This window comes from Miniopterus schreibersii (genome assembly GCF_964146895.1).
Source record: "Miniopterus schreibersii genome assembly, chromosome: 4".
In the NCBI taxonomy this organism is placed as follows: domain Eukaryota; kingdom Metazoa; phylum Chordata; class Mammalia; order Chiroptera; family Miniopteridae; genus Miniopterus; species Miniopterus schreibersii.
Genome location: NC_138105.1, coordinates 87,381,332 through 87,396,488, shown reverse-complemented (window position 1 = coordinate 87,396,488; position 15,157 = coordinate 87,381,332).

Sequence of the window (15,157 nt, the reverse complement as noted above, 5' to 3'; positions counted from 1 at the left end):
TAATTCATTTGTTCATTCATCCATTATTCATCAAGTGTTTATTAAGCACCTTTTGTCTGTGTTTAGTGTTCTCAGCTGTGCACAACAGAAACCTCAAAAAGATTTTGTAATAAGAGAACTATGGCACGTGACAGGAAGTCTACAGGCAGTTGTGCAGCTTCTTGTTTGGTTTGAATGCAGCTCACTGTGTCATCAAGGACTCAGATTCTTTCCATTTGTCCACTACATCCTCAGTGTTGACCTCATTCAAACTGGCAGCCTGATGAATGAAACTGTGGCAGGCTATGGCCAACCCATTGGTCACCTATCTCACAGCTGCACTCTCCCATGTCTTCCTTTCTCACAGAAGCCCAGTCCTGTTCAGGTATCAGTACTTCATTAGCTCCTCCTGAATGTAGATGTTAATTATCTAAGCCAATTATGGTCATTCTGTTTGTCTTCCTACACTGTCTAAAGCAAGCACATATCTTGGCAATGTTAGGGGAAGTTAACTTTGGTGGTTTTAGAAATGTTTCCCACACTCATACAAAGGGACATGAGTCAGCAACTTGCCCCTTGTCCTGCTTCTGGACACTCTTGTCTCTCCTGCATGAGATGCCTGCTGGAGCCGATATAACCATCTTCTCACCACATAAATAGGTACCAACAGAGGGTACAGGAAGATGCTAGGGATCTTCTGCCCCTGGAATTAATCAACCTTGGAACTGTCTTACCCTGGTCTTCTTGCTATGTGATAAATTATAAAATAAACCCATATTTATTTATTTATTTATTTATTTTTAAACATATCTTTATTGACTTCAGAGAGAGGAAAGGACAGGGAAAGAGAGAGACAGAAACATCAATGATGAGAGAGTCATTGATCAGCTGCAGCCTGCAACCTGGGCATGTGCCCTGACCAGGAACCGAACCCCGATCACCTGGATCCTAGGTCGATGCTCAATCGCTGAGCCACGCCCGGCCGGGCTAAACCCATATTCTTTAAGCTGATTTTAGTTGAGTCTCTGAGAAAGTTTTGGGTTTTTTTTACTCTTTAATTTTTTATTTATCTTTATTGTTGAAAGTATTACAGATGTCCCCCTTTTTCCCCCACTGATCTCCTCCACCTGAATCCACCCCACCCCCCAGCCTTCCCCATCCCAATGTCTGAGTCTGTGGGTTATGCTTATAAACATACAAGTTCTTTGATTAATCTCTCCCCACCCACACCCACACCGCCACCCCACCTTCCCTCTGAGATCCCTCAGTCTGTTCCATGCTTTTATGTCTCTGGATCCACTTGTTCATCAGTTTATTTTGTTTATTACATTCCACATGTGAGTGAGATCATGTGGTACTTGTCTCTCTCTGACTGGCTTATTTCACTTAGCAAAATACTCTTCAGTTTTCTCTGAGAAAGTTTTAAAGAGCTGTTAGACACAGACAGTTATCGCTACACAAACATACCTACTAGAGGGAAGAAAAAGACAATCTCTCTTTGAGGATTTCTCTTAAAATAGAAAAAAAAAATTGCCCAGATGTCTCAACCCCTCTCTCTACTCCCCCCACTTCCTCTCAATTCTAATTGGCCAGGAGCAGGTCATATGCCCATTGCTGAAGTAATCACCTGCTGGAGGAATTGAATTACCCTGAATATAATTAGGCCCACCCCTGGGCCCTGGGACTGGGATCATCTGTGTCTGAGATAACCAGCTGCATGGAAGAGGGGTGACTGCCTGAATAAAACTGAGTTCTGCTAGGAGGAGGACACTGGATGTTAGACATGCATCCTGAGTATACCTTATGCATAATGTGTCCTGGACTTGGGACTAACCAATGATAGGAAATGTTTAGAACAGTTCTACTTCAACAGTCAAAGTCTATATCCTGTTTTTGGAACCTCAAAACCTCTTACATCTAAGCCAAGTCATCAGATTTCTAACAACTGTACTTGGGCTCAGGGCCAAATGTGGATTTTACTAACACAGATCTTATCTGAAGTAAGGTCGAAGCAGGTTTATTCCCACCTCCCACTAATTTTGCAGAGCTGTGGAAACAATTTGTAAGCATGCTGGTATATTCAGGAGTACTAACTTGCTTCCAGGCACATTTAATACATACTTTCATTTCCGATCAAACTTTTCTGAACCTAAGTCATCAGACTTCCTGGAGCCTAGAGAACCATTCTCCAAATTGGAAAGAGCTTTTCTTCTCTGGAGGCGGTCTGATATAGTGGTTAAGACAGGGTTCAAATCCGTGTTCAACCACTAACTAGGTGGTCCTTTGAGAAGGTGCTTAACCTCTCTATGCCTTAATGTCCTCAACCATAAAATGTGAATGATAACCATAGCTCCTACTCATAAGGTTGTGAAAGTATTAAATTAGTCAGTGCATGGGAAGAGCTAAGCACAGTACTTGGGAAATAAAATGTTCTCTCAATAAGTATTAGCTGTCCCTGTGTTTCTCTCTTCATTTCCATCTTTCTTCTCTCTCTTATTGCATCATCACAGAACTATATTGTCACCATTAGCAGAGCTATGTGTTGTCAATTAATCAAATAGCTTGAATTTTTTCCCATTTGGTTAGACAAATTCACTATTTGCTATAATAGTGAACTTGTCCAATTAAAAATTTTAAAAAACATGTAACATAGGGTGTCCCCCCAAAAATGTATACACACACTTTGAATAATTATAAAGGCAGCATTTATTAAGACACATTTCATTTTCAAAATTGAGCTATCAGCTGTTGAAGTGTGTATCCATTTTCTTGGGACACCTTGTATTTATACAGTAATTCTCTCCATCCTGCTCCCTCTCGGAGGCCATAGGACTGACCTTTCTGAACCAGGCCTCTGGAGTCAAGCTGACTTCGTTTTCTTTGGGCTGCTTTCCTGGCTTTGAGCCAGTTCCTCTCCACAGCCTCAGAAAGCCTAAGCTCCGACAGTGCCTTGGGGACCCCACTTCATTGACTCACAAAATCAAAATATACAAATTCCCCTTTTAAACTATGATATATAACTGGAAGGATATTGCCTCGCCACTGCATTAGGGCCCGCCCTATTACCTTATGGAATTACCCACAGTGGCAGGAATCCATTCACCTGATCCACTGGTGCCCTGGGGGCAGCTCAGATAGCATAAAGCCAATTGATCGATGTATATTTGATACATATTTTATGCCTGGAATTTATGTCTTCTGCATGTTTCATTTGCCATTCTGACTCACTTTATGCCACAGGAGAACTAGGGAAATTTCAAGAGGGACTGGGGAAGAAACGGCATGAAGAACAGGGTGGAAATCAAAATAGCAATTTTTCTTCCTGATCTAAAACCTGACACCTGAGCATCCTGATCAGCTCTGAAGCAAAGAGGAGGTGTTCCCTGCCCTCCGCCTCCTGGGAGGGTTATGAAAGGAGGAGCTGGATCTGGAAGCAGAGGAAAAGCTTTTCCTGCAAACCAGCAGCTGGCCCAGGTCCCCATTACAGCGTGTGTGGGAGAGCAGAGGGGGAAGGTAAAGATACAAACAATCATAGAACTGAATGTATGCATTTCATTCTCTGCGGTTACCAAGACCCTGCCACATAGTTCAGCTCATTGCACTCTCAAGGTGATCTAGACGGATATTTTCAGCCCTGTGTTTCTGATGGTCCAGAGAGTAGAATGAGCTGCCCAAGATCATGGTTTGTGGCAAAGCTGGACTCAGACCTGGCCTTCTACCTCTTGGGTGTGTGCACAAATGAAGACGCATAAGCTCCTATGTACAGGGAGAGAATCATTCATCATGCACATTATTCTATATTTTCCAATAGTTTAGTTTTTTAAGAAAAGAATATATACCAATGCATAATAACAGCTTACACACACACACACTCTTAAGTCGATCCTCACAGTAACCTTATGAACATAACGCAAGGAAGTCTGACTCCAGGGGCCGTGCTCTTAACCAGTCCACCACACTGCTTCTCTATCAATTCATGAATGGAGACCTGAAAGTCTACACCTAAAAGATAAAGTTGGCAATAAGACCGGGTCTCCTAGTGGCTTAATAGGGATAGGGCCCAGGGAGAGACAAGAGCAACTGACTCAGTCCCCTTGATTAATTTCTTCTGCTTCGTTTATTGGCTACTGAACTAGCTCCATTGGCCTTGACTACCCAGGATGGCAACTGTTCAGTTCACTTCACTGAGTAATTACTGAGCACAGAGCTCTATGCCAAGCCCTGGTAATTCAGTGTGAACAAGAAAGGCACGGTCCTCCTCCTCACAGAGCTTACAGCAGGGAGGGGAAAGCAGATACTAAGCTTTGTAACAATGAGAGTGAAAGCAGTGAGAAGTTAGCCTTTTGCACAGACTCCCCACTGGAAGAGATTGAAGAAGTCATGGAGCCCGGCCCACCCAATGCAGAACTCTCCTCTGGGATCTCTCCTAGAGATAGAGTCATGCACCCTCTTCAGAACTCTCCTCTAGGATCTCTGTATAGATAGAGTCATGCAAATCCACTTCATACTTCAAACAAAAATGATTTTCATACAAAATCTATTAAGACTAAGCACCTCATAAGTTGAGTAATCTTTGCTGCAGACTTCAGAGTTATGAGGCAGGATCCCATGATACAGCATTTCATATGAAAAATCTCTCCTCTGAAGCTGCTTACTCCCCTCGCCACCAGCTCCAGGGTCTATGCCTTGGCTTCCCTCTCACAGATCCCAGCCTTTGTAACTCCTGCCCGCCTGCCCCTTCTCTACCACCCCAACTCTGGCCACATTTCTCTCTCTTCTGTTATAAAAACAACCCAGTGCACCCCTAGCTCAAACCAACAAATTTGTTACCCCAAAAAACGTGGTGGAAAATAAAATAAAATTTAAAATGTCCTCTTATTTTACTTCCAAGAAGGGTAGCAGGCCTACCCTTCTCAGAAGTAAATGTACGTAGAGTGATGGTAACCAATATTCAGAAAATATTTATTGAGCACATACTATGGGCCAGGCACTAAGCTCCTTGAGGGATGTGCAATATCAGACATGATCCCTGACTTCATGGCACTTACCATCTTAAGATAGACAGCAATTGAGTAAACACAGCGCCAACGTACATTACAGGCATAGCAAGCACTGTGGAGAAAGGATGCCTCCGTGCAACTGGAGGATTTGGTGTCGTCAGTGGGTCAGGAAGGGGGTCTCTTAGAAAGTGATAAATGAGCTGAGAGTAAAGAAGGAGAATTAACAAGAGCTCTATAAAGGAATCAGCTGTGGTATAGCCAGATGACAGACTATTTGAAATCCATTAAGAATGAAATTTTTGGATGCTAAAATATTACAAAGATTTAAAACCTTGAAAACCAACCTAACTTTAAGAATATGAATGTAAAAAAACCCTAAATAAAATGTTAACAATGAGAATCCACAGTACATTATGCAAATCGATTCATTCCAGGAATTCAAAAGTATTTCAATCTTAAAAGCCCATTAATAAAATTCATCATATAAATAGGTCAAAGGAGAAAAATATGATTTCCAAGAGAACTGTAAAAAGCATTTGATAAAATTCAAATCCACTTCATACTTCAAACAGGAAAAACCTTAGTTTTTGAAAAAGGGCATCCATATTCCCCCAAATTAAGAATCATGTGAACCAGTGAAACACTAGAAGACTCCCCATTGAAGTGAGCAATATGACATGGGGATGGTCTTGTATATTTGTTATTTAATATTGTTCTAAAAGTGTCAGCCAATGCATGTAAAATCAACAAAATGAGAGCTCCACTTATTGGAAAATGAATACACAATTATCATTATTTGCATATGATGTGATGATACTTGGAAAACAAAAAGAAAAAAAACAGAAACAGAAAAGCATGATAAAGTGGTCATTTACCAAAAAAATACACAAAAATCAATACTGTCCCTATAAACTAACAATAACTACTTACAGAAGATAGAGGGGGGAAAATCCCATTCACACAATCAAAAAGAAAAAATTTTAAGCCTAAATCATGAAATAAATATAACAAAAATTTAGTGTGATATATATGAAAAACATAAAAATAAAATTACTGAGATGTACAAACAAACAAGTAATGAAGAGACAGAACATGTTCTTGGATGAGACTCAATATTGTAAACATACCCATTCTCCCCAAGTAATCTGTAAAAATCAATGCAATACCAGTGAAATTTGACAAATGGTTACAAAAGTCACTTTTGAAGAGACTATTCTCAAACAAGTGAAAATAGCCCAGAAAATCTAAACCAAAAAAAGACAGTAATGAGGAGTGATTTGTCTTATAATGTGTGTTACATATATCAAATGTGGTATAAAGCTGCAAATTAAAATTTTAATGTTAAAAATATAGACAGATAAATGATACAGACAAGACAGAACAGAAACAGACTCATATACACATGAAAATCTAACATGATAAAGAAAACATTAGAGTGATCATTTTTAGAAACTATATACCAAATCCGAAGGGTACAACTAAAGCAGGGATCGGTAGTCAAAATGAAAGAATGAAAACAGATTAAGCAACCAAACCAAAAGTTTGACAAAGAACAAAATAAACCAAAACCAAGCAGAAGGAAGGAAATAAATAGCAAATCCTAACTCTTTAGAAGAAAGAAAAAAGTAAAACTAATAAACAAATAAAAAGCTGAATCTTTCAAGAATTCAACAATATAGATATACCACTAACCCATTTAAAAAAAAAAAAGAGAAAACATATACACAAAATAAGAAATAGTAAAAGGTAAACAGAAATCATCATCAGAAAATATTTTGTATAATTCTGTGCAAAAATTTGGAAACCTAAACTAATGGATAACTTAAAGAAAGTACAACTCACCAAACTGATTCCAGCAGAAGAAGTTTGAATAGCCCAATTTCCCAAAGTTTGAACAGACCAATCACCTGGAAGAAAAAAGGGAAAATTATCAAAGACCTACTGCAAAACAAAACAACAAACAGTCAAAGCAGCAGGCCTCAGTGACATCATACAAAACCTGGACCTTCAAAGAAGACATAACCCCGATGTTACTCAACCTGTTCCAGAGAGTAGAAAACAAAGGAAAACTTCCCGATGACCTTCAGAAGGCAAGTAGAGCACTGATAACTGAATCTGGTAACGACTGCGCCCCAAAACTGCAAATCAATCTCACTTGTAAGTATGCATGCAAAAATAAATAGAATTTTAGCAAATACAACCCAATAGCCAATTTAAAATAGTGTTCCAGCCCTGCAAGGAGAGTTCAACATGAGAAGACATATTAATATAATTCACATGCTTAGAAATCAAAGGTGAGAATCATATGAACCATGGACGCTGAGAAGGCACTTGACAGAATTGAAATTTTTGTGAAATTTGCAAGACTATGAATTAAGAAAATATACTTTTAAAATACAGAAATCAGTTAAATCACTGGCATTCCTTGCCTGCTCCTCTTGAAGACAAGCACATTCCCCCAGGCAAAGAGACAAAAGTAGCTGCTTCGGAGAACACACTGGATGCAGGTAACCTCCCGGGTGGGCCTAGGGGACCTGGGCAGGTTAAGGGGTGTGTTAGGGAACAGTCTACGGTAGCAAAGTATCACCCCCTCAGACTACTTGCAAACTACAAAGGAAAAGGGAAAATACACCTTTTCAATGGGGGAATATGGCTAGCTCTTTTTACACGCACGTCTCATTTAACACTCTTCACCACCACCCAAGCAATAGGCAGAAACATCTCTGTTTCAGACGGAAATTTGAGGAGCAGAGATGCTGCGCAGCTTACTCAGAGTGAAGACGTTGGGTTTATATCCAAACTGTCTCGTTCACTCTTCCTCTCCGCCTCTAATTCCCTTGTCAGGGACCTTCGCTGGCCAAACCCGAGGGTAAGCCAGAGGGCAGAGGAGCAGGGATGGGGCCCATGTCTCCCTGGTACGGAGTAGGGAGGACACACATCTGGAGCGTGAGGTACACACCTGGAGTCCCTGCCGCGTTAGACATTCGAGGCTTGCACAGGGCATTCGAGAAAACATTTCAGCACCCTCCTGGCACGACTCAAACTCTCAACAAATACTGGCCCTGGGAAAGGCCGCTGTTACCATTCACTGGTGAACTGCCCCGAATCAGACAGACTACATTTATTAGTCAAAAGTTTGGCTTTTAGACTTAAATTTAAAGAATAAAGAGCTTCAGAGAAATGACACAGCTGGCCCCATTCATCAGTATCCCTGGAAAGCTAGTTAAATCTTACAAACAAACCAACATCTGGGCAGAGGACGATGCTGGTAAAATGAACACTATCGATTTCCCCTCAAAACAACACATTAAAACCATTTTTAAAGCGGTGCTGACAAGGAACTTTGTTACTAAGGGAATATCCGTTTGAGTTGTGGTCTCGTTCTGAGAATATGTTCGTTGCCCCATATTATAGATGGTAAAGTTCACGCTTCATCATTTGGGTCACAAATGTCCACCTAAATATGTCAGGAGTAATTTCGCATCCGTGACCCTTAGAGCTGAAAATATGGATGAATGTAATTAACCTATTTCCAAAAATTAAAAAAAAAAAAAAAAATCCAGCCTATTCTCTCCTAAGCCGGGAACATATGGTGCCGGGTTACGCGCTTGGCACCCGGCTGGCGCGAGCCGGCAGCGGCGAAGCGCCTGCCCAGAGCGGTCGCCAGCCAGATCCAAACGGGCAGCTCAAGCACAGGCCGGGCCAGGAGCCGCCTGACACCCGGCGCAGGAAACGGAGCTCTCAGCACCACCCTCCGCTCCGGGCCAGGTACGCTCTCGTCCCGCAGCCGCCTCCGTGACCGTGCTGAGAAGGACCGTGAGGCTGCTTTCTCCTCTCACACGTTGTCAGCGCTCCTGGCTGCATTTCCCAGGGAGAAGCAGAACTGGCCTCAGCTCATCTTTGGGGTTGGCGCCCTTAAGCTCCGGCGTTGTGAGCAAGTAAATCCAACCGAATGCTTTCCGTCCGAACTAGAGGAGGCTCATTCCCCCGCCCAAGCTCCCAACCCCTGGCCTGTTTATACGGACTGGGGGACATTCACCTCCAGCCCAGTGGGAAAGGAGCCAGGGAGCACTCGCGGCCTCCTGGCCCCACTTCCCTGCTCTGCTCCCCCCGTCCCGTTGTAGGCCCCATCTCTGTGTCTGCACATCAGCTCAAGCTGCCGAGGCCCCATGAGGCTACTGAATACAGCCCCTCACATCCCAGCCTCCCTAGGTGCCCCCTGCGACACTGAATGCCCCTGACTTGTCATTCCTTCCTTACCCTTAATATTTTATTCCTCTTTTTGGCTCACTTTTTTGAAATGCACCCACCCATTTCAGGTGGAGTCATGGATAAAGATGGCTTAGCCCACGTCTGCTATGGGAATTAAAAAGCCCCAGGGAACTGGGTGGAGTTAGTACAGTTGGATTGGGAAGCAGCTGAGGGAAGGAGACCAAGGGTGGCAGGTGTATGGCTGTTTCGGCTCCCCGGGGGGTCCCCTCACAACAAGCAGGGAGGTAAAAGACATCAAGGAGGAAAGGTCACGAAAGGGATTAAAAACGGGTCTTTTTAACCAACTAGAAGGATCCCTAAGACCAAAAAAAAAAAAAAAAAAAAAGACCAGCTACATCCACTAGTGAGAAATGCCCCCTTCCTGCCCCCTTACCAGGAGAGACTGTCTGGCCAGAACAAGACAGTGGGATGGAGGACTGTTTTCTCTCCATGGCCCTGACTTGGTGGTTGTGGGAGACATCTGCTGTTTGTCTGCCCAGAATCTGTTTCCTGTTTCTTCTGTTAGTAACACTCCCATTTCCTTAATGGAAGGTTTCTTTCCAACTGAAAATGATTGTGATGGGGCCCCAATCCTAATTCCTAGCCCCCACCACCGCTGACCCAAGTAGGTGAGGCAGTTTCTCATTTTGCAGGCATATGTGAATTAATCCCAAGAAGTGGGCATGTAACCCGAGGCAGGTCAATGAACCCCTGTCTGAGATTTATATAAAACTGGAGTCTTTTTCCTCTGGAGTCACCACACTGGGAGTGTGTCAAACTGGATCTGCCTGTGCCATGTCCTCAGCTCTGTGGAGGAAGCCACGGCACAGTCTGTAAGAAGAGGTCCGGAGATGGGAAAGGTAGAGAGGGGAGAAACAGAGAGGGGCAGAGGGGAATGAGTTGGAGAGACAAGAGAGAGGAAAGATGGGAGAGAGGTTGGGGAGGAAGTTAAGGGGAAGGAGATGGAAGAATAGAAAGAGATGGGGGAGAGAGAGGGGAAGACAGAGGATTGGAGACAGAGAGGGGAGACATAGGTAGAAATGGGTGAGAGGAAGGTGAAGGAGAGAACATGGAGAGAGTGCCTGCCGTGGGAGAGTGATAACCACTCTACCGCCCTTAGTCAAACCCAATCCCATTGCAAACTTGGCTCTCAACAGCTGTGATAAAACCCAAAGAGGAACCGGAGGCTTCACTGATCATATCAAAACATAACCACTCTTAGGATCCACCCAGCTGCTTCCATACTTCAAATACGTGGGGGAATATGAGTTCCTTTCCCCTGACTGCAGAGAGCATGTAAAGATCTTCGTGTCTTCCTTCCTGCTTCCCAGTCTGGATCTGGCTATTAGCCACCGATCACCCTCCAGAAATACAAAAGAGACTACTTGGAGGTTAAAAGCATTCAGTAGTAAAAAATGGTGTTGTACATCACCCCAAATTTAATATGGCCTTATGCAAAATAGCAACGTGTCTGGTAACGCAAAGATTCTTGCAAAGTAGGTTCCTAACAATCCAATACTATTCTCCCTAAAAAAAAAAAAATGAAAACGTATGTCAAAAAAAAAAAAGCCTAAAGTAGCTAAATCTTGTACCCATTGATGGGGCTGATTTACATAGATAGCATTTAAAATTCCATTATCATTATCCTATCAGTCTCCTGTCGAACGTGCAAGCTTAAAGACGTTCGTGTGCTTAGAGGTTTGAAAAAAAGCCTATACCCACCAGCCAAAATGGAGGTAAATGACAAAATAAGAAAAAGGAAAAATGGGGAAAAAAAATTTAGGCAGACAGATGAGTATCAACTGGGATGAGAAATCTCCCCCGTCTGTACCGATGGAGTAACCTAAAAGACTGCACGAAAGAAAACTACATATTTAAGGGTGAAGCATGGTGATGGGATGGAGGGAAGGGGGGCATTATGATAATAGTTGAGTCTGCGTCGGCTGGAGAACAGCCTTGAGTGTGCGGCCTTGGCTTGCGTGGACAGCAAATGTAAACGAGCACAGCTCGTCCTTTGGAGTCAGTCGTGTGAATATTTTCAGCTACTTTTTCTTTTAAAATGTTGAGTGAATTTAATTCTGATGAGAAGAACCAGAGCGTGTTCTGGGGAGACTCACGTGTCTGTGTGCACAGTGTGGAGAGGGAAGCGAAGGGTCGCATGTGTGCATATGGTCTTCATGCTGAGAGCTCCTTCTTGGCCACATACTGGCTGTGGCCTTGCAGATCCCGTGGCCTCTGTAGTGCCTCTGCCAGGACATCATGAAGGCCAGAGGGATCGGAGGCAAAATGGAGCCCGGGGTGGGGGGTGGTTGCAAAGCTGTTGGCATCATCTGCCTAACCACCAGGTAGGTCCCAACTGTATCTAGACCAGCTGAGAAGAGCCATAGTTATGTCAAGTGTGTGCAGCCAGGGTGGGTGTCGAGACGTACTTTTAAAATCAGCTGAAAGGGAGGTATGTGGAGGCAGAGGGGGTGAAAAAGAGAAACAGAGACGACAGAGTGTGAGAAGAAAGAGCAGGGCAGTAGGAAAAGCGAGGCAACAGGCAATGATGCAAGATAGAGAGGCGGCGAAAAAAGTATAAAAATGCTCTTAGCCTCCATTCACCTGGTTCCTTACCCTGAACACGTAAGCTGAGGCCCAGCCTCTCAAACACATGCAACAAGTCCCCACACCCACGCCCCTGGGCAGCCGTCACTCATGTAGCAGGCTGCTCCTTCCTACTGTGCCCAAGTACACATCAGAGTCCTTTCCAACACTGCAGACGGTCCCTGCTATTAAACAGGCCTATGCCATCGACACATAGGTGCCATCCCCAGACCTCTCACATGGCCTTCACGTGTGCTCTCTAGCAGCTGTCCACTCAACAGCACGCCTTGCCTGGGACTGTCCCTGATGAGGCTGAATGTCATTTACAAGAAAAAGGGACAGGAGTCGATTAAATAGAATGTGACACCAGGAGAAATATGCAGAAACTTCCCTACCCTAAAATTTTAAACTAACAACCTTGGGCCATGTCTCTTTTTGTCCTACCCCACAGTGTGACAAGGCTGAACCAGACACCCCAGGTTCTCCCAGCCAGCAGTCTAGTCAACTAAAGAACAGAGATAAAATACGGTGACAGCTTGTGAATATTAATAGGGCGTATCAGCGAGGGGGAGCAGCAAACAGTGGAAGTCATCCACAAGTTCTAAAAGCAGCTCCTAAAAGCCCGAATTCATCTCATCGCTCCCCACTTAAGAATTCCACTAAGAAAATGAGCCTTTATTTCAGAAATAAACTTCTGAGATGACTAGAGATAAAAGCAGAGAAAGAAACACGGAAGCACCACAGGACCATCCTTCACTCATCTGCTCCCCTCGGGGCCCATCACGATGCCAAGCACATTAGAGATGCCCAATAAGTGTTTGTGGCATGAGTGATGTGGAAAGAAAAGGAATATTTTAAAATCCTCTTCGGGATAGGAATGGGCTCTGAAAACAGGCCAGCCCCAATCAGGATCACAGACATAGAAAATAGAGTTTGTGGTCACTGAAATCTACTCCAGACATCACCTCTAGAATCTCTGGAGAGTTTTCATTTCTAAAGGAAAGCAGCAAAAAGTTTTCTGCGGCCCCACAATCCTGTCTCTTTTATTCACTCACCTACCTACTCACTTATTCAATCATTCATTCAATAAATGTTATTGAGTGCCTACTGTGTGCCGGGCACTGTACAAGGCTCTGGGCCTCTGTGGGAAAGACAAGCAAGGGCCTTGCTCTCATGGAACTCCTCACCCTCTAAACATACACCTGGGCCCAACCATTACATGCTTAAGCCATTTCAACAGCCTGAACCATCTCCCTACCATAACTGTTCTCCACCGTCCATTCACCTTGCCCACCTACTCTGCGCTGATTTTTTTAAAAGATCACCATCATCATGTTGTTCACCTGCCCAAAAACCTCCAGTGGCTCCCTAGCACCTATAATTCATTTTAAGGCCCATTGATCAACCAGTACTTACTCCTTATTAGGCATGAGCCGAGGATCTTAAGATAAAGTCTACACTCCTCAACACAGCACTGAGGGCTGCATTGGTTATTTACTGCCATAAAGCAAGTTACTCCAAAACTTGGCAGCTTCAAACAATACATGAGTATTATCTTCATTTCTGCAGGTCAGGAATCCAGGAGGAGCCTCGTGGTCAAGTTGCCAGCCAGGGCTGCAGCCCTCTGATGGCCTGACCAAAGCTGGAGGATCCTCTTTCCAGAAGGTTCGTTCACATGGCTGTTGGCGGTTCCTCACCACGTGGCTTTCTCCATAGGGCTTCCTGAGTGTGCTCACAACCTGGCAACCTGCTTCCCCCAGAGTGATACCCAAGAGAGACAGGGGAGGAGGGAGAGGCCTCGACGCCTTTGTGACTTGGTCTTGGAAGTCACCCACCATCATCCCTGCTGTCTTCTATTGAAGCGAGTCACTAATCCAGCTTTTACTCAACAGAGGGTGAGCAAGCTTCATCTCTTGAAGAGAGAAATACAAAGAATTCATAGACTTAACCTAAAACCAGCACAAATATATAATCAGATATTATATTACATTACATTACATCATACATATATACCATATTATAATCACCTATCTCTAATTAGACCCTACCCCATATTTTCATATCTCTCTGCTGGTAGTCCCAGTATTAACTTCTATCCTGCAACCCCTTCTGGTTCTCTGGAGTACACCGTACCCATTGTAAACACCAGCTCTGTCCTCACATGTTGCTCACACCTTGCCCCTGTTCTCTGCCCTCCAAATTCCAGAGAAACAGCACAGCAGAGTGGCTAAGATTTTAGACACTATTGCCTGGGTTCAAATCCTATCTCAACTTTTGGCTAGTTATTTAAACACTGTCTACCTTGATTTCCTCACCTATAAAATGGTGAGAACAGTATCTATTTTATAAGCTTGTTATGAGAATTGAATGAATCGATAGTTGTAAGTTACTAAGAATAGAGCTTGCATTGTAATGTGCTCTTATAGAATTTGTTAAATAGGACAGATATGATTCTTCTATATCCAGTTCCAGTTTCATACTATAGCCCATAGTGAATCCCTTGACAGAACCCCTAATGCTGTCACTGTGACCCATTTTAACCCTGGTCGGATCTACAGATTATCACTTAACTACCTCACTCGTAGATGTCTTGCCTCATCTCCCAATTGTTGGTTACTGATGGTGTTTAAATCCTGTACTTCTTTAGAGCGCCTAGGAGAGAGTAACATTCAATTCAAAAGGAAGAAAGGATTTATTCACATCAGCCCCTAGAAAAATTATTGATGCTGCTTTCTAGTCTTTCCATACACCCAGAAACCACGCTCTCATTATTTCCACATGACCCTCTGACATCATAGAGCCAACCCAAATGAGGCTTTCCCACAAGATCAGCCACTAAGGGGAACTTATAAAAATACTCAAGATGGATGGAGTGGGATCCCCCTAGACCTGGAGGTGGGGGAGGACTGGTGTGAGCCTCAAAGAGGGGGGCCCATATTCTGCTACAATCACAGGTAAAGCAAGCTTCAATTTTATGAGGTCATTCATCTTTAGGAGCCTAATATTTCAAAATCATCACCAATAAATGCTCCTCTGTCCCTGACTCAAACACTGTGGAATTTCAGGACTCCCTACCTCCACTTTTTCTCAAAATGGTGATATTTCCTCCCCAAGAGTTTACAGCTTCTAGTCAGAGCCAAAACTTATGCTGGGCCATCTTTTATACCTGAAACCTGCTGTGCTCCCAGGTGAACGTGCAGGAAATGGCAATCCATAGTAACAGGGGGGCTTTGGAGAAAATGTACCCCCACTCCCGTCACAGACAGAGGGTTCCAGTGGAGCAAATTTGGCCACTAAGAGACTACATTTGTCCATTAACAGAGTCATTCATTCATTTCTTC